At 35.3% G+C, this 23,235-nt stretch overlaps 1 protein-coding gene and 1 pseudogene across 20 annotated transcripts in view; one reads left to right on the forward strand and one right to left on the reverse strand.

The window, feature by feature from the left end:
* The window catches only part of EPS8 (EGFR pathway substrate 8, signaling adaptor), a 288,863-nt gene that overhangs the window by 89,371 nt on the left and 176,257 nt on the right, over window positions 1-23,235 (reverse strand). For 10 of the 20 annotated variants that reach the window (XM_077170198.1, XM_077170195.1, XM_077170192.1 and 7 more), the window contains one exon: window positions 8,679-8,737. The exons of 7 other annotated variants lie outside the window; for them this stretch is intronic. The gene's annotated coding sequence lies outside the window, so the exon portion shown is untranslated. Of the gene's footprint in view, window positions 1-7,708; window positions 8,467-8,678; window positions 8,738-23,235 lie in introns of those variants that run through there. 3 more of the 20 variants (XM_077170199.1, XM_077170193.1, XM_077170194.1) reach the window with 2 other exon arrangements.
* Window positions 487-1,270, forward strand: LOC143691560 (ribulose-phosphate 3-epimerase-like; annotated as a pseudogene).

Here is a 23,235-nt window from a genome sequence, read left to right on the forward strand (position 1 = left end):
ATATGCAAATTTTGCAATAAAATAAACAAATCACCAACTGATCTTTTTTCAGTATGGTACAATTTAAGTGTTTCGTATTGTTGAAACCTTAGGCACTAGCTAAAGTACTACAAATGTCTGCATCTGATATTTAATTAGACATTTTCAAGACAGAATTTGAAGAATTTAAGCCCAATTTTTTACATGCAAATTTTCTTTACTACTTTCTTCTCCAGGGCAATAGTATAAAGAGGATATGCTTTAAACCCAGGCAAATCTATGCGTGAATCCTATCACTTGCTAAATATGAATGTTTCAGCTTAACCTCTCTAAGCATAGTTTCTTCAATTATAAAGTGATTGTAATAATATTGCTCATTTAAAGGAGAAATATATATGAACTATATAAAGACCCTGGCAAAATATCATGCTAAATGAAATCAATTCTTTTCTACATGTGGAAAAAGAAAGGGTTTTAAAATGCAGTCACGTCCTGTGAAGCAGCACCATGGCTTCCAACTGCAAGAACAGTCGATCCATCCTCAACAGTAACCTGGCCAACTTAGGGGCAGAGTGTCTCCAGATGCTGGACTCCGGGGCTAATTATCTGCACCGAGATGTAATGGATGGGCATTTTGTTCCCAACATCATCTTTGGTCACCCTGTGGTAGAAAGTCTCTGAAAGCAGCTGGGCCAGGACCCGTTCTTCGATATGCACATGATGGTGTCCAGGCCGGAACACTGGGTAAAGCCAATGGCTGTGGCAGGAGCCAACCAATATACCTTTCATCTCAAGGCTACTGAGAACCCAGGGGCTTTGATTTAAGGCATTCGGGAGAACGGGATGAAGGTTGGCCTGGCCATCAAACCAGGAACAACAGTTGACTATTTGGCACCATGGGCTAATCAAATAGATATGGCCTTGGTTATGACAGTGGAACCTGGGTTCGGAGGGCAGAAATTTATGGAAGATATGATGCCAAAGGTTTACTGGTTGAGGATCCAGTTCCCGTCCTTGGACATAAAGGTCGACTGTGGTGTAGATCCTGACACCGTCCATAAATGTACAGAAGCAGGAGCTAACATGATTGTGACTGGCAGTGTCATTATGAGGAGTGAAGACCCCAGATCTGTGATAAATCTGTTGAGAAATGTTTGCTCAGAAGCTGCTCAGAAACATTCTCTTGATTGATAAAACCTCACAGAGCCCAGTGTCTCTGCTCATGAAATCTTTTTACTGGAAAACAAGAAGGTTGTCTATCAAATCACATTGCAATTGAAGCTGTGCTGCTTTTCTGAGCAATTATTCATTCCACTGACTAAAATCTATTATTCAGAATGTTCTAGGAAGTTAGAAATAGGTGTGTATATTATAACTACACTTTTAGTAAAGGAATTTAAAGATTAGTTTGGTAAATACTGTTTTTATTGGGAGACTTGATTTTTATAAAAAAAATGAAAGTATGGCTATAACTAATGTTTTAAACAAAAATGTGTCTAATGCCTAAGGGAGGTATGTTAGCTACTTTAAAAAAAAGGATTTTTCTGCATTTCTCAAAGAATTTTCTGTTATTTTTCAGCTGTTTTCCAGAAGCAAAGGAAGTCTTTATTTTTACTGTTTCATGTCATTTGTGATTTGTGTTAATGCTTAAAAATAAGACTAGAATGGAACTTATGAAAAATCTAAGCATGGCTCTGGCTGAGTTGGGATGCAATATTCTTATGTTTAAAGCATCTATTTTTCACTTTTCCCCTTATACTTGATGCATCAGGACAATGAAAAAAATGTATGAAGTCTGGGGGGAAATGCAATCACTTATGAAATATAATACCATTTTCCATTATCTGACCTGATTTCCTGAATGAGAATAAGTCAAACCTTTTTTGCTTTATGGGCTATGTATGCTTTTGGTCAGGAGTTGGCAAGTTTTCTGTAAAGATTCAGACAGTAATATTTTAGGTCTCTGGCACATGTTTTTCTTGTTTTCTTTTAATAATTTACTAAAATGTAAAAACCATCCTTAGCTCATAATCCTTAAGAAAATCGAGGCCAGATTTGACCTACTAGCCATAAAATGTGACCCCTGCTTTAGGTTCATAAATATCAATTTTACTGTTATTACCTTTATAATATTTGGCTCTTACCAACCAACTAAAGACCTACACTCCTATAAAATCTTCAGTTTAACAAACATTAATTAATTACTTGCCTATATGTGAGGTCCTCTGAGGAATATAAAGATAAATGAGCATAATCCCTACCATCAAGCAACTTATTACCTAAAGAAAAAAAAGGCATGTCATAGGTTATCAAAAAAGGAGAAATAAAGTTTTGAAGCCTTCCTTTTGTGTTACCTAGAATTTCCCCCTGTTTTAATTCTGATCCTACTAATAAGCAGTATTTCCAAAATAACTAATTTATGCCCATGACTTCAGATTTTTTGTACCATAATCCTGCATCAAAATTGGTGTTAATTTTAGTTGCTTAATGAGATTATGATTGGACGGCAAGTTCTCCTATTGCTCATTCTCCATCAGGTTCTGATATTTCAGCCACTAGGCATGCTGTTATAAATTCACCTCCCTTGTTTTCCAACTTCCAATATAATCATTTTTTGCTCTCTTCCTTAGTTCAACATACCACCTTATCCCTAACTGTCTAATATTTCTCCCTTTTGTATATATAGACCCCAGGGAAAAAATCCTCAATTAGGTGTCAGAAATGGAAGGTTTAGGTTATTGCTCCCCCTCTGATGAACGTGCATTTCTTAGCCTGAGGTGTTTTTGTGTATTTAGTATATAACAAGGGTAAAAGAGCTTGTGATGCCAATCTGACAGAATTATTAAGTGCACACAAAATAACACGTGAAATTTATCTAATTGTAATCTACAAAGTACTATAAGAAACCAATAAGATCTAAGACCCTGAAGCCAAACTTTGTTCAAGAACTGATTGTTTTTTATAAGTTATTAACCATGGGCAACTTAATTAACCCCTCCAGGCTTCATTTTCCTCATGTGTAAAATAAAGACAGTAAGACTACCTACTTTGTATGTTTTCATGAGGATACATTAAATAATCCATGTCAAGCACTTACCATAGTGCTTAGGTACATAGTAAAAGCTAAAAAATGTTAACCATAATTATTATCACTTAAGAATAAGGTGTATTTTATCTCCAGGGGGCCATAGACCTTGTATGTTTAAGTCTCAGTCTCTACTTTCATTTGAGCCTATTCATTCATTCTCACCAGTAAATTTATGGTCTTGTTTTTACAATGCTGGTTCAACAAGTTCTTTGGCATTTTCCTCTTCTGAACTGTGTTCCTAACCACAGGGACTATTTAGTGTCTACCACCATTAAGAGAAAGAAGAAGAAGAAGTAAAAGGGAGAGAGGGAAAGGGAGAGAGAAGAAAAGGGAGGTAAAGAGCAGAAGAGAAACAGAGAGAGAAACTGTCAGTTCACACTGTATGTTATCAGTTAGTACAGTCAGTTCTGTTATAATGCACCATAAATATTGCTAAAAACGACAATGCTCAAAATCACACAATGAAAACTACAGGGATTATTGGGAAAACGATATTAAAGACACAAAACTCAAAACCTTCATTATTACACATGGTGCTAAAAATGGGGTAGCATATAGGAATTATTTTATGCATAACTTTTCTCTAAACTTAAAACTTCTCTAATTTAAAAAAAGTCATCATTGACACATAAAAAGAAGACAAAAACATACTAATGATGATAACACAGTTTTACCACAGGTTAAGTGGTTTAGAAAATTAAAATTACAATCATTATGGCACTTCACACCTTGAAAAAGACCTGAAGTTTGCTTGCAGAAGGGGTTGAAGCTTATAAGTTATGGAGAAGTGGTGGCTTTCTGAAATCTGAAAGTGATACCACAAGATTCAAATGGGTCTGGCTCATACAGTAGCTGGAAGCTTTCTGAGGTGTGTGCATATGCATTTTGAGTATTACTGTGTGGTTCACATGAGCTAGGTGAAATTTTTCTGTGTTTATCTTGTATTTCTTGGATCAAATCACAAATGAGCAAATATGAAATCTGTATTATGCTGAAATTGTTGACAGATATCAACCACATAGGAACAAATTATCATTTTCAAAACAAGCATTATTGCAGAAGTGACTATATTTATTCCCAAACTATGAATTCAGGAAAAACATTCTCTGACTCAGAGCTGTAATCACTACCTACAAAGCCTGAGTTACTCTTCCATCTGTAATCAGCCAAAGTCTTTACCTAGAAAGATTTGTTCTCTCTCAGTCAGTATTAAACCACTGTGCTGCTCAATCTAAAACATTTCTTTGTAACCTCAGTTGTTTCTTCAGCTCTCTCTGCTGGGAACATTTGTGATTCAGACAGCCATGCCACACTTGTTTAGATCTCAAGTTGACTTACTCTGTTCCTAAATGACCATTCCAACAGAGGAGTAAAATGCTGGTAGTCAATAACACACTGTCACACCATTCCAGTCACCAAATATTTCTAATTAGCTTTCTAGGATAAATGTCTATATGTAATCTAAGGCAAGTTTAAGAAACACACATTCTACTCAGTTCAGATCTAAGGTAACATAGGAGAAACAAGACAAAACCATTCCCAATCCATTATGCTAAGAGATGGACTTAAATAACTCAATCATTTTAAAGAGGCTACTTTCTTATGAGATATAAGATGTAAGAATAACTATAATACACAATAGAACATGAAGTACCTTAAGAAAACACAGAAACTACAAAACAGAAAGATTACTTTCAATGTAGGGAGAGGGGAACAAGAGAAACTGCATGGCAGTGATTGTCAGAGACATTGTTACTTGGGGCACGAACAAAGAAAAAGAGGCAGGAAATAGGAAGTGTAAGGAGTAAAGAGCAAGAAGTTTAGGCCATAAATTAAGATTCATGATTAGAAATTATAAGTTTCTAGATTGGAGTTTAGATTTTATATGATAGGAAATGGGAAATCCACTAATAATTCTTGGCCAGGGGGACTGCAATGTTAGTTATGAATGACCAAAGGGGAGCCCAGTTGGCTTTTATAAGTCCAGAGCTTGAATAAATTAAGAAAATTCATTCAAAATTCCTTCGTAATGCCAGGCCAGAGCAGCAGGAGTCACAATCCCAGCCTTTGTGTCCAATATTGATATTCAATGGCCCTAGTTAATGGGCATTAATTGCATCATTTGGTCTGGCAAATTATATGAGATAGTAGAGAAAAATAACCTGAAAAATAGGGGGGTAGGATAGATATTTTCTTAGAAACAATGAAAAAAAATGAAGAATACAATGGAACCTAATTGTAATAATAATATTGTCAGATAATAGTTACGAGCATTTTAAATATGGTGATTAGGATTATATAATTTGGAAAGTTAAATAATATGGTTCTGAATATCTAAATATCTGACAAAATGTATTTTTTTTTCTTTTTTTTAACATGGGCAGACACCAGGAATCAAACCCGGGTCTCCAGCACAGCAGGTGAGAACTCTGCCACTGAGCCACTGTGGCCTGCCCACAATGTATTTTTAATATCAAGAAAATAAATATAAATATTCCTAAAGTCAAAACCTTCTAGGACAAATGTCCATATGTAATCTAAGGTAAGCTTAAGAAACACACATTCCATTCAGTTCAGATTTTACCTTACAAATACAGAGAAACAATATTTCATAAATCCCTTTAACCTTTCAGAAAACATACTGAGAACTAAAATCACAAGTTTCTAAGTATATCCTCAATTCTAATTAATACATTCTGCAGACAAAATACTGTATACAAATGCCTCAAATTTTAACAAAAATAAGAAGCATAATTTCTTCATATATCTGGAAAATTATTTTTTATGTGTTTATGAGTCAAATTAAACAATTAAAAAAAAACCCAAACTCTAAATAAAAAAGGAATTTTTTAAAAATACTTGCTTATTCAATTAGACATATCCTTTAGAATAGATAATCTAAAGACTATATGATAATTTACTTTATTATATGCTCTACACATAAAAAAACTTTATATAATTCAACCAAGCTATTATTTACAATTCTGAAATATATTGAGCTGATTTCATGCCCTTAAAACTCCAAGACAGTTCCCTTAACTAAACTTTATACATACCTTGATGAATCAATGACACTAAAAAATAAACCAAAAGGAAACTTCCCTAAACAATTTATTTCAGAATTGTTTACAAAGAAAATGAGACTAAACAGCTTCTCCTCTCCACAGTCATTTCCTCTTATATGAAATGTACTGAAGTTAAATTGAAGAAACTGCTTCCAAGTCTAGCTCCTGAACACAGAAACCTCTTTTAAACACACTCCAGGTATACCGGATGCAATGATAACATGTTCAAGGTGAGAATAGGTGGGCCAAAGGACAAAATATTTTATATACCTATTTTCCCTAGGAAATACATGAGATTTACATTTAACATACTTTTCTTTATTTTGAAAATTGATCTGTAAAGCTGACCAAAGCTTTGCAGTTAAGAGTCAGAACCAGTCTAGCCATAATTATCTCAAGGAAACTCACCCACTATTTATACTACCAAAAAGCTGCACACAGTGCTTGTGTGGGGGCTTAAAATTTTTGTAAACTGATACTGCTCCTAATGGCACAGCAGAGTTTTAAAAAATAACAGACATTTACAGAAAAATAAAACCGTCCAAGAATGTACTATAAAAAGGATACCCATAACAGGGTACCTGAACTCAAGGCAAGCATTACATTTCCCAGCACCAAAACAGTGACTTAACCAGTTATTTATTTTTATTCTCTATCTATAGGGCTGAGATATAATATTAGTAGGTCTTCTTTTATTATTTTTAAAATAGTTTAAATCTTAGCCTTATATTAAATTATTAGTAACAAATAAAGCAACAAAAATTAAAATATTTTAGGTCAGATCTCTACATTAAAATTGTACATGCTTGTCTCTAGACTCAAATTTGATATTTAAAACACCATGTTTGTAAATTCAGTTTTCTATTAAAAGGGTTTTTCTTTTAAAATTACCATTTATTGACTATTTAAATATTTGCAAGTTCCGTTAACATACATGGGCTTTTTTAAAAAAAAAAAAAAAAAAGAAAGAAACTTTAAATACACACATTCAACTACCTTTTAGATCCCAAGCAAAATGTTTACACAGAAATCTGGCAAAGTTAATTCTGCAGACTCAAAGCCAATAACAACCTAAGACGGCTGAACTTGGTTAATAAGCAAATTCTCATAGCACAACTAACATTGTATAAACAACCCAAAGCAGCTAATATTTATGGCATAGTCACAATATTCCACATATCAGATTAATTTCAAAGTAATTTTAAGAAAACTTTATTATGCCTGTGTTTTCCCAGCTGTTTATAGTCAGCAGGCCTCTTGGCTATAAAATAGGGAAAAAAATTATTCTCTTAAACAGTTTACCATGACCTAAGGGAAGGAAGTCCTTTAAATCCCAATCTCTGTAAATTAGATGACAGGAGACAGGACCCCAATGAGCCTGGGGTATCACCTATTCCACTAAGTTCAGAATCTACCCTGAATACTGAATGGGGAATTTAAAACTTGTCAAAGGGCTTACTCAGTCTAAAAGTATTACTACATGATTCAGGGTCTACAAATAAGCTCTAATATAATAATTATGCCTTTGAGAGTCCTCCTTAGCAAAGAAAATATTCACAAACTCAAGTTTACCTACCCACACAAATCAGGCAAAACTCCTTTTACGCGATCTCGTCCAAGCTATAGTGAGAGGGCATTCCTCTCAGTTCACTTATGGTGCCAAGTGACCTTTGGCATATCAACAGAAAGGGCGGGACTCTAGACTTCAGTCTCAGCATTGTACTATATTGAACAAAGTTTCTACTTTGGTTGCTCTAGGGCGTTAACTAAGATTTCCTCTTCTTGTTAAGTAAGTAAACATGGCTATATTACCACACTTTCAACTATTCCCTAAGGTGGTAAAACAAAGCTTTTTAAATGGCACAAATAATAATGGCTAATATTTATTGAGAACTTACTATGTGCTATAAACTAACACTATTCAGCTAGACACTATTATTACTCCTTTGTATAAAAATCATGACTGCCTTCAAAGGGTTGCAATCATAGTTTTAAAATAGAGGGGCAATGGGGTAGGGGATAGGACAAACTTACCTTCAAAGATTCAAGTGAGTTTGTCTCTGAGAAACTGTGTGAAAGGGCAGGAAAAATGCTACAATCCTAAACCTGTGCCATATACAATTCTGAAGCTTAAATGTCATTTGCCTGAAAATCTCCAAGCTAAGAAATTAAGATAAAACTTGGTTTTGTGCCAGTGCTATTTTTGGGGTATCTGACAGAAACAAACATAAAACCACTTTAAATTAATTCTCTATAAACCAAGCCACATATGAGTGCTATAGGTAGGAAAAGGGGAAAACAACACAAAAACAAAAAAGCTCCCATTGAAAATGCTTATAATTTAAAAATTACAAAATATATGAGAAAAGTATTTACTGTGAATGCACTCAAACTATATTTTTCAATCTGAAGGGAAAAAACATATTTAAATTATTAAAGAGATAAAAAAGAAAAACAACTTCTTTACAAGTTCTTCTAACTTCTTTAGAAGATTAAGAAACTGGAAAAATAGATAGGTATTCATAAATCATATAGTATTTACTTACATAAAGATATGCATATTTCTTCACAGAGAGGACCCAGCATTTTCAGTAGGTTTCTGTAACTTAAAAAGGAATAGGAGCACTATAGATAAACAGCATTTCTAAAACTTATTTAAAAAAGCAATGATCAATGCCAGAACTCAATTGTATGGAAGAGTCTATTCCACACCAACTTGGTTCCCTACCATATCTCAAAACTTCTGCTCACTCTTCCCTCCAATTCCTAATTCATGGAAAATTTACACCCATCCTAGGCCTAAGCATTCTCACAAATCATCCCCAGCAACCTCACAAATAAGATGGATCTTTTTGTGTGATATGCCACTCATATCCCTTTTCAGAACTGAAAGATTTATTCTCCAGCTTCTGTGAATACTACCAGCAGAGAGCACTTAGCTACTAACCCTCTTCAAGAGCAGCCTTAACTGAAGAGTTTCCTTATAAAAAGGGTCATGCTCTCTTCCACAAGCAAAGACTGGCCGCCATGGGGCATATAAAGACATGGACCCTCACCTCAACCCAGGACAATGGGGCCAAGAGTCATTCCAGCTTCAGCGCTCCCCAACCGTCAGATCTTTGCTGAGGTTGCATGGCAGCCCAACTTCTCCCTCTGCCCCAACTTGCTTCTTTCCTTTTCATAGGGGTTGATCAAAGCAAGAGCACTTCTAATAAACTTCATGCATACTAATCTCCATCTCAGAGTTTGCTTCCCAGGGAACTCAAACTGCGACATAATGACATCAAGAAAAGAACTGCAGGATACCAAGCAGCATTACCAAGGGGATGAGAAGGGAAGGATATTAAGGCCTTGAAACCAAAAGGGAGCACAGAAGAAAATTACTAAAACAATCTCTTTGCTGAGGAGATCAATATAAAAGTGGCAGAAGGGAAAGCCTCCTTCAGAATGAGCAGTGTAGTCACAAATTTCCAACCCAACATTTTAAGGAGTCACTGAAATTGAGAGCTGTAAGGGACCTTGGACACTACCCCATTTCCAACCCTTGCCATTTTAAAGATAATATCTCTTAGGTCCATGGGTCTGCCAAAAGCTGAAAGTGTTGCTGTTTGAAATTTAGAAAATTTCTTCATCTAAAATAATTACTGTCAGGGCGGGCCACTGACAGGGTGGCTCAGCAGGCAGGAATGCTTGCCTGCGATACCAGAGGACCAGGGTTCAATTCCCGGTGCCTGCCCATGTAAAAAATAAAAATAATAAAATAAAATAATCACTGTCCTAGTAATAAGGCAACAGGCACATTGAACATTCTCCTGTTAAAAAGTAGCAGAATTCTCTACCTTTTGGTTCTAAATCATTGGCAAAGGTATTAATGATAGTTCAAGGAAAAGCTAATCTGGTATAGGCTATATTATCCAGATTCTAATAAAAAGCTGCATGGACTAAAACCACTTATAGCCATTCACATGCACACTTAGGACATCAAAGATATAGGGCAAATCTAAGTAAGGATCATAATTGCTGATTCCCTCAGCCTTCTAAGATAAGGCAGTTTACCAGAAGTGGGCACATGTAATCTATATTTGGAATGTGATAAGTTTGGTTCCTGCACATTTTTCCACAGCTATTTAAGGAAGTTGCTAATTGCAATATACACACATCTCCATTTGTAATCTTGCCTTACACCCCACACTTTGGAACCACAAATACAGAGACAGACCAGATCTTAGTGCAGATTTGAAATGACATGAGGTCATTTACATAAATTGTTAGGACAGCCAGGCAGAATGTAAAAACAATGTTATAATCCATGCATTTAGAAGTATAAACAGAGCTTCACTCTCAGTTCCTGTTGAGCTCAACTCTACTTCCACACTTGTCTTTCATTCCTTCCTCTCCTAAGATTCACTATGGGCTTTATCTTCTCTAAACTAACCTTCCTTTCTAACTTTAAATCTTTTTTAACAGGAATAGGAAACTAATATGCCATGAGAGTTTCCGAAAAGGTTTTCTAGGAGAAACTCTAAACTACATTTGGTCAAATCTCAATTACATATAAGCTAAACTAGCTAAATTCAGATGGGTAAAATGACTACCCAAATGCTTTAGCAGTTTATCATGTCTATATACTAATATATTACAGGTTGGAGAAAGGTCAAATATACCTTTGTATATTTGTGGGCAAGAGGAAAAATCTTTTTTTGTTAAAACATAAAAACATAAAAATTTTTTATGTTAATCAAAGATGAGACCCTATGGTTCTGGAGCAAATTGGTCACAAAACCTGGCTGGATTAAAGGTGAAAAATAATAAATAAATAAATAAATAAATAAATAGGCAGTTCTTGAGGTGAATAAATATAAACAATAGGATCAATATTGTCCATTATTCCCATAAATGATTTAGAGGTGTGAGATCATAATTAAATCTTCAAGTCCATAGTAGCATGAGTCTTATACAAAGTTACAGAAACAATGACTTTTAGAAAGATGAACTGCAAACTGATGTAACAGAGTACATAAGTGAACAAAATGTTAATTTAATTTTAAATTGGCAAAGCTTAGAAATATACTAAGGGAAACACCATGCAAACATACATGATCATTGATTTTAAATGTGATTTTTCAACCTAGGAATCACTGTTCAGTTCCATTAAGATGCCATCTTGTTTGGCAACTTCAGTCAAAAGCCAACAAAATTTGGAAAAAAATATTGAAAACCAAAGAAAAGTTATTTTTCACTTTCATTCATATCCTATAAAGTCACAAAGTATGAAGACCTCAGCACTAGGAAACCCAAGGCCTGTGTTTATGTACCAAGTCTGCCACTTAATAGCTCTGTAACCTTGAGCAGTAACTTAACCTCTCAAAGCCTCCATTTCCTTGCCTGTAAAATGAGACCACTGAGAACAATTTGTGAGGTGTCATTCAGATCTAATGTTCTAGAACTCTTCTATTTCAAATTTGAAAAGAGAAAACCTAATTAGTTATTGAAAAGATTTACTGAAAATACAGTAATTAGCAATTTTACTCTTTTTCAATATAAAAATGGCAAAGTTTCAGAAAAAAATGAAATCTCTAAAATAGTTGGAAAACTTAATGTGATAATAATAGGGCAATATATGGGAGCTCTATATTTTAAGCATGACTTTTCTGTAAACCTACAACATTTCTAATGAGAAAAAAAAAAGAACAAAACTAAACAAATCCTAATAATGAATGAGGAAAAATTATTGGTTGCTCTAAGGAAACTGGTAATATCATCTCAAAATTATTAAACACTTTTTATGGAACTTCCCATTTCTGCTAAAAAAAACCCTCCTATTTAAATGCAGACACTGCTGAAAAATGAAAGACACTAAGAATTTCTGAAAGGCAGGAAAAATGGAAGCTTTTGGAATGCAGAACCAATATTTCCCATTATTACTAAGACTTCACTTAAGGGCACCTCATTTCATCTGACTCAGGTGGCATTAGCAACAGTGTAGTTAGCTCAGTGAATGTGAATCAAACAAACTTTCAGGATGGTCCTTGTAAAATAGTATTTTTAAACATACAAATTCCCCAGACTTGTCCTTCTCACAAAAGGCTAAACTCTAAAAAATGATAGGAATACTTTAGCTGACTAAAACCCTGAGTGTTTCTGGGTCCTTACAGGCCATCTCAAAAGAAAAAGACGTGCCAAATCAATTCCTGCAAGAGTATTTTTACCTTAATGCCACAATATAGTCAGGAAATTCTCAATAATGAGACTTAACCTCTTCTATCTATAATCATCTACTATACCACTGGGAAGGAAGTGAGGGAGTAAAGAAGGAAGGGAGGCAAATCAACAAAGACAGAAAATGTATTGTGAATACTGATAAGGTTAATAAAAAAAAAATCGGGAGAAATGGCCAGGTTTAATTCCCAAGCATAGACCTGCTACACTACTGCAATGATTATTTGTATACTTTAACAAGCTAATACTGCACAAGCAGCCTTGAAAAATTAAATCAGGAAGCATAAAAATAAAGAGAATAAAATGCCTGTTTTTACCATATAGCAGTTTAGAAAAAGCTGTGTAAATAATTTGTCATGAAATAATTTGTCATCCTTTGAAAATAAAACCTGCCATTAAATTTGTACATCAAATGATCCTTGAAGTTTGTATGCTGCCAATAAATAGGTCTGGCAAATATGGCTTAACTAAATTAGATACGATGGCCAGCGGCATATAAAAGAACGTAGTCATATAGAGAAGACATTACAGCAACACTTCAGCATGATCTGAACTGGCTGCCACAGGGATACACTGATTCAAATTGCCAGAGGATATATCAGTTTTAAAAGTGGTTTAAATCCTGTTCTAGTTTGCTAGCTGCCGGAATGCAACACACCAGAGACAGATTGGCTTTTAATAAAAGGGGATTTATTTCATTAGTTCTTCAGAGGAAAGGCAGCTAACTTTCATCTGAGGTACTTTCTTATGTGGGAAGGCTCACGGTAATCTCTGCTGGCCTTCTCTCTAGGCCTCTGGGTTCCAACAACTTTCCCCAGGGTGATTTCTTTCTGCATCTCCAAAGACCTGGGCGAGCTGAGAGTGCTGAGATGAGGTATGCCAAGCTGCTTGGGCTGTGCTACATTGCACTCCCTCATTTAAACACCAACCAATTAAGTCAAATGTCATTCATTGCAGCAGGCACGCCTCCCAGCCGACTGCAGATGTAATGAGCAACAGATGAGTGAGGTTCATATACCATTGGCTCATGTCCACAGTAACAGAACTAGGTGCCTTCACCTGACCAAGTTGACAAGTGAATTTAACTACCACTTCTTTGAATATCATTGCACTGGAGTTTGCTGAAACAGCTGAATTTAGTTACGGCCTCTGACTGAAATTGCTAATACAGTGAAGTGTGTATCCTGGATTGGCAAACTATTCAGGGCCACTTTCAAGTTTATTTTCAGTAGGTAAAGTGTTGATTCTCCAAACTAATTCTAAATCTGTTTGGTTTGTAGAGTTTCAAGTCCTTTTAATGACAATTCTAACACTAATACAGAATTCCTTTGTATTCTTGACATGGGGAGTGGGAAATAGATTAAATAAACTTATGTCAAAAGGTGGCATGTTGTGGTCAAGAGTCCTGGACATGAAATCCAAGACCTTAATTTCCACCCTCCCCATAAACTACAACTTAGTATCACATGACCTTAAACAAAACATCAATACAGGCAATAGAATGTAGTTATAAGAGCTTGGGTCATGGGCAAAGCAGGTTCAAATCCCAACTCTGTTACCTACAGCTGTATGACATAGGCCACATTACTTCACTAAGTCTATCTGATTGCCTATGAAATGAAACTAATAGTATTTTCCTCATAGAGACCAAATGAAATAATGCACACAAAGAGCATAGCATAGTGCCTGACTAACAGTAAGTAATGGTAGCTTAAAACATCACATCTCTAAGTCTGTGTTTTCTCCTCTAAATAATTCAAATAACACTTTCTTCCTTACTGGATGGCTGTATGGATCAAAGGAGGTAACATATAAATGGTGACTCTTCTTCACTTCAGAGTGATAAAGAATATATTGGTCATGCTATTAAGACAACCACACCATAGTGTGAATGATGTTCACTGGCAGTCACATTCTGGAAACTGTCACAAAGGACCAAAACCTCTTGCCACTGCTTCAAAGGCCTTCAGGGTCTGGACCCTCATTCTCTGTTTTCTCTTTTCACTTCCCTCTCACTCACACTGCTCCCGTCACACTGTCTCTCTATAACTTCTAAAACAAGGCAAGCTCTTCTCCAACTTTGGGTTTGTGTACAAATTGTTCCCTTTGCCTGGAACTCAATTTCTCCATTCCTTGGCAATGCTCACCCTTTAAGCCTTAGCTTAAATGTCTCTTGTTCAGAGAAACATATCCAGACAACTCCATTTAAAGTATATAAGTTTATCCATTGTCCCCAACCTAACCCTAAGCCCTGCATTATTCTCTATCTGAAGACATTTCTTATTTTCATTCTAGCACTTATTACATTTTGTGGTTTTGTTTGTTACTTATGTTTGGCCTGTCTTCCCCATTAGAATATATGTATTTTGAGGGAAGAGACTATGTCTTTCTGTTTACCATTGTATCCCAAGACTTGACACAATAATTGATGCTTAATAAACAATCAAATGTTCATCAGTATATACTCAGGGTAGATACAAATGCAAGAGAATGTTACAAACCAAACACCACAACAGAGGAACTCAAACTTCTCCCAGTCATAGAAAATCCACTCAACTATCTACTATAAAAGCCATACACCATTCCCCAAACCCAATCCCCCAAATAAACTCAGCATGCACCAAAGAGACTTTTATTTTAATTCCTCAGAATTTTGTCTCAAAATTGCTTGAAAGCAATACTGGAAGAATTATATAATACTCATAGAAAAAGAACGAGGTTAGTAGGCTCAACAAAAGAGAAATTCCCTGGAAACAGCCTGCTCCATAAATCAGTATACTTAAAAATCCATCTTCAAACTCCAATCTGCTTTCCAGTTTAAAGGTATACTGCTCTACATCTCAAACGATTAGTTTTCCTCCTTGGCAAGAGCAAATTTTATTTTCTATTTCTTACACATAGTAACAGTCTTTGTTGCCTTTGTCTACACATCAGGTTTAAAGGATTTTCTTGAAATCTTAAAAAATAATAAAAGCACACTTTACTTTTCCAGCAAATTCAAAGGCATGAGAACAACCTGAATGATTTCTAGTGCTGTATTCAGCACCCAAAATGAACATTTTTTAAATTTTATATTTTACAATTATTTTTACTAAATTTTATAAGTATTAATTTGATTATAAAAATGAATCTATCATGTAAAATGGTGCAACCTCTGTGAAGACAATTTGGCACTTCCTCAGGAAGATAAACATAGAATTGTGTCTGACCCGACAATCCTGTTACTAGGTTATCTACCCAGAAGAACTGAAAGTAGGAATTCGAACAGACATTTGCACACCAATGTTTACAGTGGCATTATTCACATTTGCCAAAAGATGGAAGCAACCTAAGTGTCCACCAACCGATGAATAGATAACAAAATGTGGTATATACATTCAGTGGAATATTATACAGCTGTTAAAAGGAATAAAGTACTAACGCATGTGACAACATGTGTGAATCTTGAGGACATCATGTTGAGTGAAATAAGCCAGAGTTAAAAGGACAAATATTATATGATCTCACTGAAATGAACTAATTATAATAAGCAAACTCATAGAGTCAGAATCTAGACCTTACCCCTAAATTTAAAAAATCATATTATTTATCTTTTTATAAATCTCATGCAAATAATAACCCTTTTGATACATCTCCCTAGAATACTTAAATTATATTTAATCCAAAACCAAAACTGCCTTTTTGACCAACTACCAAGTAAGATCAATTTATATTTCAGAAGATAAATGATGTCACATTAACAAAATGCAATCTCTCTCATCCCAGAGAGAGTACACTTAATTTTTACAGCAAATACAAAATTAAGTTTTAAAATAACTGATATCTATGCTAGTATTAAAGCATTGCTTCATTTAATTAAGGACACTGGTTATTCTTCTGTCTTCTTTTCTTACAGAATTTGAGTGTTGTAGTATTCATTGATTTACATAAAAACCTGTGGCTTCTTAACATGAAACCAAAACATCACCCATGAGCCAATCAGTCAATCTGTCATAGCTTCTAAACTTTCAGAACTTGACATTAAAATTTGATCCTCATCTCAGATTGCCAGGATAAATTATACACTTTATCCATATGGTCTGTTTCAAATACCATCAAAAACTCTCTTTTTTATTCACTTCAACATGAAGGAAAAAATAAGACTTAGATCCAGAAGGGACAAGGTAGCTCTTCTAAATATGAATACATTTTATCAAAAGATTCCTATATATTTAAATAATATAGAAATGAATTCAAATCAACTATTATTCTATTTTAAAATTTGGCTGCTATGGTAGGAAGTATATATTAAATAGCTGTTTTAAATGGATTTTAAGTAGACTTTTACACAAAGGACACAAATATGCATGCATGACTCCTATGCAAATTCTTTTAGCATTGCTCTATTTTGTAGGGGGAACTATTTACAGAAACATCTCAGTATAAAGTATTAATACTGCATCACTCTTAAAATCTATTGAGCTCAAGTTTCTTTGCTGAAACAGTCAAAATTGCATACAATGCACAAATATAATGAGTCTCTGACTCAGTTTCTGTTACTTTGATTCATTTGACAATGGCATGAAATTCAATATCTACAGAAGATGGCTAGTTGTTAGGTATCCCGTTAAAGAACATTAAAACATCTACTCGGTTTACTTAAAGGCAAACAGTAACCTGCATGCCATTCGAATAACATTATCCTATGGGTCCACACAAATCAATTAGAAAAGCCAACAGATCTAATATTTACCTGATAGATCCCTTAACCAATTTCTACTTATTTTTGGGAAGTGTCAGGAATGTCAGCAGCAATTCACTTTATTTCATGCCACTACCCATGCATCCCTGAAATTAATCTCAGAGATCTCAAGAAAAACTCCAGGTGTGTATGTGTACATGCACAAATACATTTTGCAGTTTATAAAACACTTCCACTTACATTATTCTTCTAATTCTCAAATTTTTGTTACTTTGTCAAAAGTTGCAAATCAAGGTCACACCAACGACTCTTAGTAATATAGTAACATACCGAATACTCAGCATCAACCTTGGACATTGGAACTGTAAAGATTATTATAACATCCTTGAAATAAAATACAAAAGCAAAATAATAGCGATGATAAAAAAAAAATCCTTGACTCACCATCAAAGATGAGAGATGGATGACAAAAAAAATACATATTTTAAAAATCAATAAGGCTAATCAATAAATAATTTAAATGATAATTAATTAGTATTATATATTGACTAGGTATGCATCTTAAGCATTTGTTGAAATTTGTTTCACATGAGTATTCTGATTGATTCATAAGTAAGATGCAGAATTTGCCCTTTAAGTCAATACTTACTACAAATACAGATACTGATACACTTACAAGTAGTAAAGGTATATTGTAAAGAGCATAAAGCAAATTAAAACCATATTTAAGTATAAGGAAAAAGTCAGAAGACTTTAATGTGATGGCCAGTAAGGAGTCAGTCTTCAAGTACTGAATAAACAGAAAAGTTTCAGGAAGCAAATTGCTACCTCTCTTCCAGTAAGCTTAAAATGGGTTGACGGGGAATTGACCTCTGAGCATAATTTCACAACAATAAAGTGCCTAATACAGAAAGAAGGATTGGGTGTTTCTTCTTATAGAGGACATGTCGAGGAACAAAGAATGCAAACAGCAAAGCAGAAAGAAACAAGAAGTATAATTACTTTGTCAAAGATGACAGATGGGATTTGGAAAGGGGTCTGAGAATTTTCATTCTCATCTGTGGTGTGAAATCCAGTCCCTATAGTTGGCAGGGAAGAAAATCTTCAAAGCAAATCACCCACAAAAAGTAGCAATGGCTCAGTCAAGTTCACAATTGTGTCAAAGCCCAAGTAAAAAAATGAGAACAAAAGTTCTGTAGTGCTACAAACCACATATTGATTTATGGAAAATGGTCAAGAGAGAAATCCCAGGTTCTATCAAAAGACTGGATGTCTATGAGGTGACAGCCAAGAGTGAAAATATGTGTGTGTGTATATATATATATATTTATACATATTCTATATACATATTCTATATATATATAGAATGTTTTCTTGGTGGACACATTAGCAATACAGTGGGTATTCCACAAAATGGTCAGAGGTATGTTTGGAGTTATAATCAAAAGCTTTATCTTTTTTTTTTTTTAACTAAATGTGATTTGGTGATTATTTACCCTGCCTCCTGAAAGAATGAATAAATATTTAATGATTGACTACTATGAGGTTCATACTATACCAGATATTAATTAAATAATATAATCACGCCACCAATCCAGACAAGCAGAAATGATTATTCCAGTTTCATTAATGATGAAGTAAAGGATATAGAGGAAAATCTCAATTCCTATTAATTAAATGGAAAGCCATTTGATTACTTAAAGTTATGATTAGAGAAGGTGCATCATAACCAGAATTGGATAAACTTTGTTGCACATGACTCCTTAGATATTAATTGTTTAATAGATGATTGCAATTTGGTAAGTGGTGCTTATTCAGGGTTTGAAATTTCCTAGCTCTCTTAAATCATCATTCTACTCAGGAAGTCTTATTATTTTGTTTAGTTAAATAACCACAGTCTTATTGTTTAAATATTTCATGAAACGTATGGCACCTGGCATTCTGACTATTTCCCTGGCTGATTTAATGTCTGTTAGGTATCTAGCTCTATACACAACTGGGCTTGCTCTGGGAACACTGACCCCAAATAGGACACTCTCATTATATATAGTTTGACTACATACTATAGAGTATATATCTCCAAATCAGCAACTCATTTACTACCCCAAATTCATTGTTTTTCTGTGTTCATCTCTCCTCATTCTTGTGCTGTTTTATTTTAAATCCAGTGAAACACCTTAACATTTATTGTAATGTTTGTAGATACTAATAGATTTACTTTTAAGATAACTGGCCCATGCCATACCTTATATCAATACAATAAAGCAAAGTATTTGAAATGTTCACTTATTAAAATAAAGAATGATAGGTCTAGTTTCCTTTATCAAGACGTTTTCATCAGTTTTCTTCTCCCTCCCCCACAATGATTCAACAAATGATGACAAATTATGACTACAGTACAGGATAATAATTTCCTACCAGCTCTGATTGCAATGGAAAGGCTTAAGACTGCATAGAATGAGTAAGCTGTGGCTAGTTAGCACTGAAAGGAAATAATCATCAACAGATTAAAAGCACCAATGGAACTAATTTACTAAATCACTAGTTTTGCATTCTAACTATGAGCTTTTTTAATGATGGACATTTAACTGTTGCCCAAAGTGTGAGCAACTGGTTGTAGGAAAGCACAGATGACCTAACCTGGAAGAATTCTGCCAACCATAAAACTAAAGAGTCCATTTATCACCATGGTAATAACTCTCAAAACAAAAACAGAAGCCAATTTATAGATCTGATTTTTCAAATCAGGAGTGTTTGGGATGTGTATGCATGTATATAAAATACATAATGTCCTGTGCCAAACTAACAGTCCAAGAGAATGAAGCTTAAAGAAACTACAGCAGGGCTCCTTTTAATAATCCTGATCTTGATGCATGCAAACGTAATCTGTTCCTGGCCATGAAGATCCTTAGAAAATGTTGAACACAGCAATGATAATCAGGAACATTCTCCTGGGTAGACTCATTAATGGAATTTGAATGGTCAAACATTACTCCCAAAACCACCGTTTCCACTAAAGGAGAACATGTATCTTTTTCATGAATATACAAGGCCTAAGAACATAAATTTTACTATTTATATTTCAGTTCAATGTTTATACTTCTTGACTTATTTTAAATTCAAAAGAAAGTGAGCTTTTGAATAAGCTTAAACTAAAAATGGTCAGTTCAGAATTGCTATTACCTGACTTCCGGGTCAAGATGGCGGCTTAACAACGTGCGTGTTTTAGTTCGTCCTGCAGAACAACTACTAAATAACCAGAAACAGTACAGAACAGCTCCTGGGGCCACGTCAGTGACCAGACACACAGCGTACCCCAGGCTGGACCAGCTGGACTGGCTGCAAGCACCCCCCCGAACCGTGAGTTCCCAAAGCTGCGGCAGCCAGTGCCCCTCCCCCACAGGCTGCTTTCCAGAGGGGAAAGGAAAGGACTTTACCAGCAGCAGGGACTGGGCACAATCAAACACCAATTGTGGAACTAATTAACTAATTCTGACTACTAAAAATAGGCCCCCAGCTTAGGTGAACCTGATCACAGCGGAGGTTGCTCATTTTTGCCCCGGCAACAAGGGGGCAGGACTGACAGAAAAAGGGGGAAAAAAAAAAGAAGGAAACAGAGGTTTTTGTGGCTGTGTATCTATAAAGGCTTGACTGCCTCTGGATACAGCGGCAGGACTTTTCAGGCTGCAACTGCCCCAGACAGAGGCAGAAGTGAGCTCTTTTGGGGGCTTGTATGGAGCCTGTGCCTTCCCTGGGGGAGGGGGGGTTGAAGCCCAACTCAGGTGGAATCCCTCCATCAAGGAATTCAGAAACCAGGGCTTGGTAATTTGAAGCCATTAAAACCAGCTTACAACCTCTCCTCTGTCTCCACCACGCCCCCAGCAGGGTGAGTCTGCCAAAGTTAAAGGTACTGCATCATCTTATGCTGGTGGAACCTGCAGTCAGACAAGCACCACATACTGGGCAGGATAAGAAAAACAGAGTCCAGAGACTTCACAGGGAAGTCTTTCAACCTGCTGGGTCTCACCCTCAGGGAAAACCGACGCAGGTGACTCTTTCCTCCTGATAGGAGGCCAGTTTGGTCTGGGAAAATCTGGCTGGGGTCTATAATATCTAAGTAGATCCTCCTAAGTGTGTGTGGGTGAAAGGCACCACACATGCAGGGCAAGAAACAAGAAAACAAGAACTGGAAAATTCTCCTCTGTTAAACAAAACTTAAGCTAAAGGTCCAGATAAAGCTGAACGGAATGTCAAAGAACAGATAGACGCAAATTCATCCAGCAAGAAAACCCTAGATAAAAGAAGTGAAAGCAACCTCCAGAATAAACTAATTAAGGTAATTAAATGCCTAGACGCCAGCAAAAAATAAATCACACTAGGAAAATTGAAGATATGGCCCAGTCAAAGGAACAAACCAACAATTCAAATGACATACAGGAGCTGAAACAATTAATTCGGAATGTACGAATAGACATGGAAAACCTCATCAAAAACCAAATCAATGAATTGAGGGAGGATATAAAGAAGGCAAGGAAAGAACAAAAAGAAGAAACTGAAAGTCTGAAAAAACAAATCACAGAACTTATGGGAATGAAAGACAGTAGAAGAGATGAAAAAAAACAATGGAAACCTACAATGGTAGATTTCGAGAGACAGAACGTAGGATTTCAAAACTGGAGGATGGAACATCCGAAATCCGACAAGAAACAGAAACTATAGGAAAAACAATGGAAAAATATGAGCAGGGACTCAGGGAATTGAAAGACAATATGAAGCACATGAATATACGTGTTGTGGGTGTCCCAGAAGGAGAAGAGAAGGGAAAAGGAGGAGGAAAACTAATGAAGGAAATTATCACTGAAAATTTCCCAACTCTTATGAAAGACTTAAAATTATAGATCCAAGAAGTGCAGCGTACCCCAAAGAGAATAGATCCAAATAGACATACTCCAAGACATTTAATAATCAGAATGTCAGAGGTCAAAGAGAAAGAGAGAATCTTGAAAGCAGCAAGAGAAAAACAATCCATCACATACAAGGGAAGCCCAATAAAACTACGTGCAGATCTCTCAGCAGAAACCATGGAGGCGAGAAGACAGTGGGATAATATATTTAAATTATTAAAAGAGAAAAACTGCCAACCAAGAATTCTATATCCAGCAAAAGTGTCCTTCAAAAATGAGGGAGAAATTAAAACATTTTCAGACAAAAAATCACTGAGAGAATTTGTGACCCAGAGACCAGCTCTACAAGAAATACTAAAGGGAACACTAGAGACAGATACGAAGACAGAAGAGAGAGATGTGGAGAAGAGTGTAGAAAGGAAGACTATGAGTAAAGGTAAAAAGAAGGAAAATTAGATATGACATATAAAATCCAGAAGGCAAAATAGCAGAAGAAAGTACTACCCATGCAGTAATAACACTGAATGTTAATGGATGAAACTCTCCAATCAAAAGACATAGTCTGGCAGAATGGATTAAAAAACAGGACCCATCTATATGCTGTCTCTACTCAAAGGACACGAGGCCAAGGACACAAATGGACATTTTACACATCAATGTTTATAGCATCATTATTAACAATTACCAAGAGATGGAAACAGCCAAAATGTCCATCAACAGACAGCTGACTAAACAATCTGTGACATTCACATAAGATGGAATATTATGCAGCTGTAAGACAGAATAAAGTTATGAAGTATGTAACAACATGAATGGACCTTAAGGACATTATGCTGAGTGTGATTAGCCAGGAACAAAAGGACAAATACTGTATGGTCTCACTGATATGAACTGACATTAGTGAATAAACTTGGAATATTTCCTTGGTAACAGAGACCATCAAGAGATAGAAATAGGGTGAGATATTGGGTAATTGGAGCTGAAGGGATACAGATAGTGCAACAGGACTGAATATAAAAACTCAGAAATGGACAGCACAATACTACCTAACTGTAATGTAATTATGTTAAAACACTGAATGAAGCTGAATGTGAGAATGATAGAGGGAGGAGGGCTGGGACATAAATGAAATCAGAAAGAAAGATAGATGGTAAAGATCAAGATGGTATAATCTAGGAATGCCTAGAGTGTATAATAATCGTGAAATGTACAATGAACAAATTTTAAAAATGTTTTTGCATGAGGAAGAACAAAGGAATGTCATTACTGCAGTGTGCTGAAAATAGATGGTACTTAGTA

This window comes from Tamandua tetradactyla, chromosome 7 (assembly GCF_023851605.1).
Source record: "Tamandua tetradactyla isolate mTamTet1 chromosome 7, mTamTet1.pri, whole genome shotgun sequence".
Classification (NCBI taxonomy): Eukaryota; Metazoa; Chordata; class Mammalia; order Pilosa; family Myrmecophagidae; genus Tamandua; species Tamandua tetradactyla.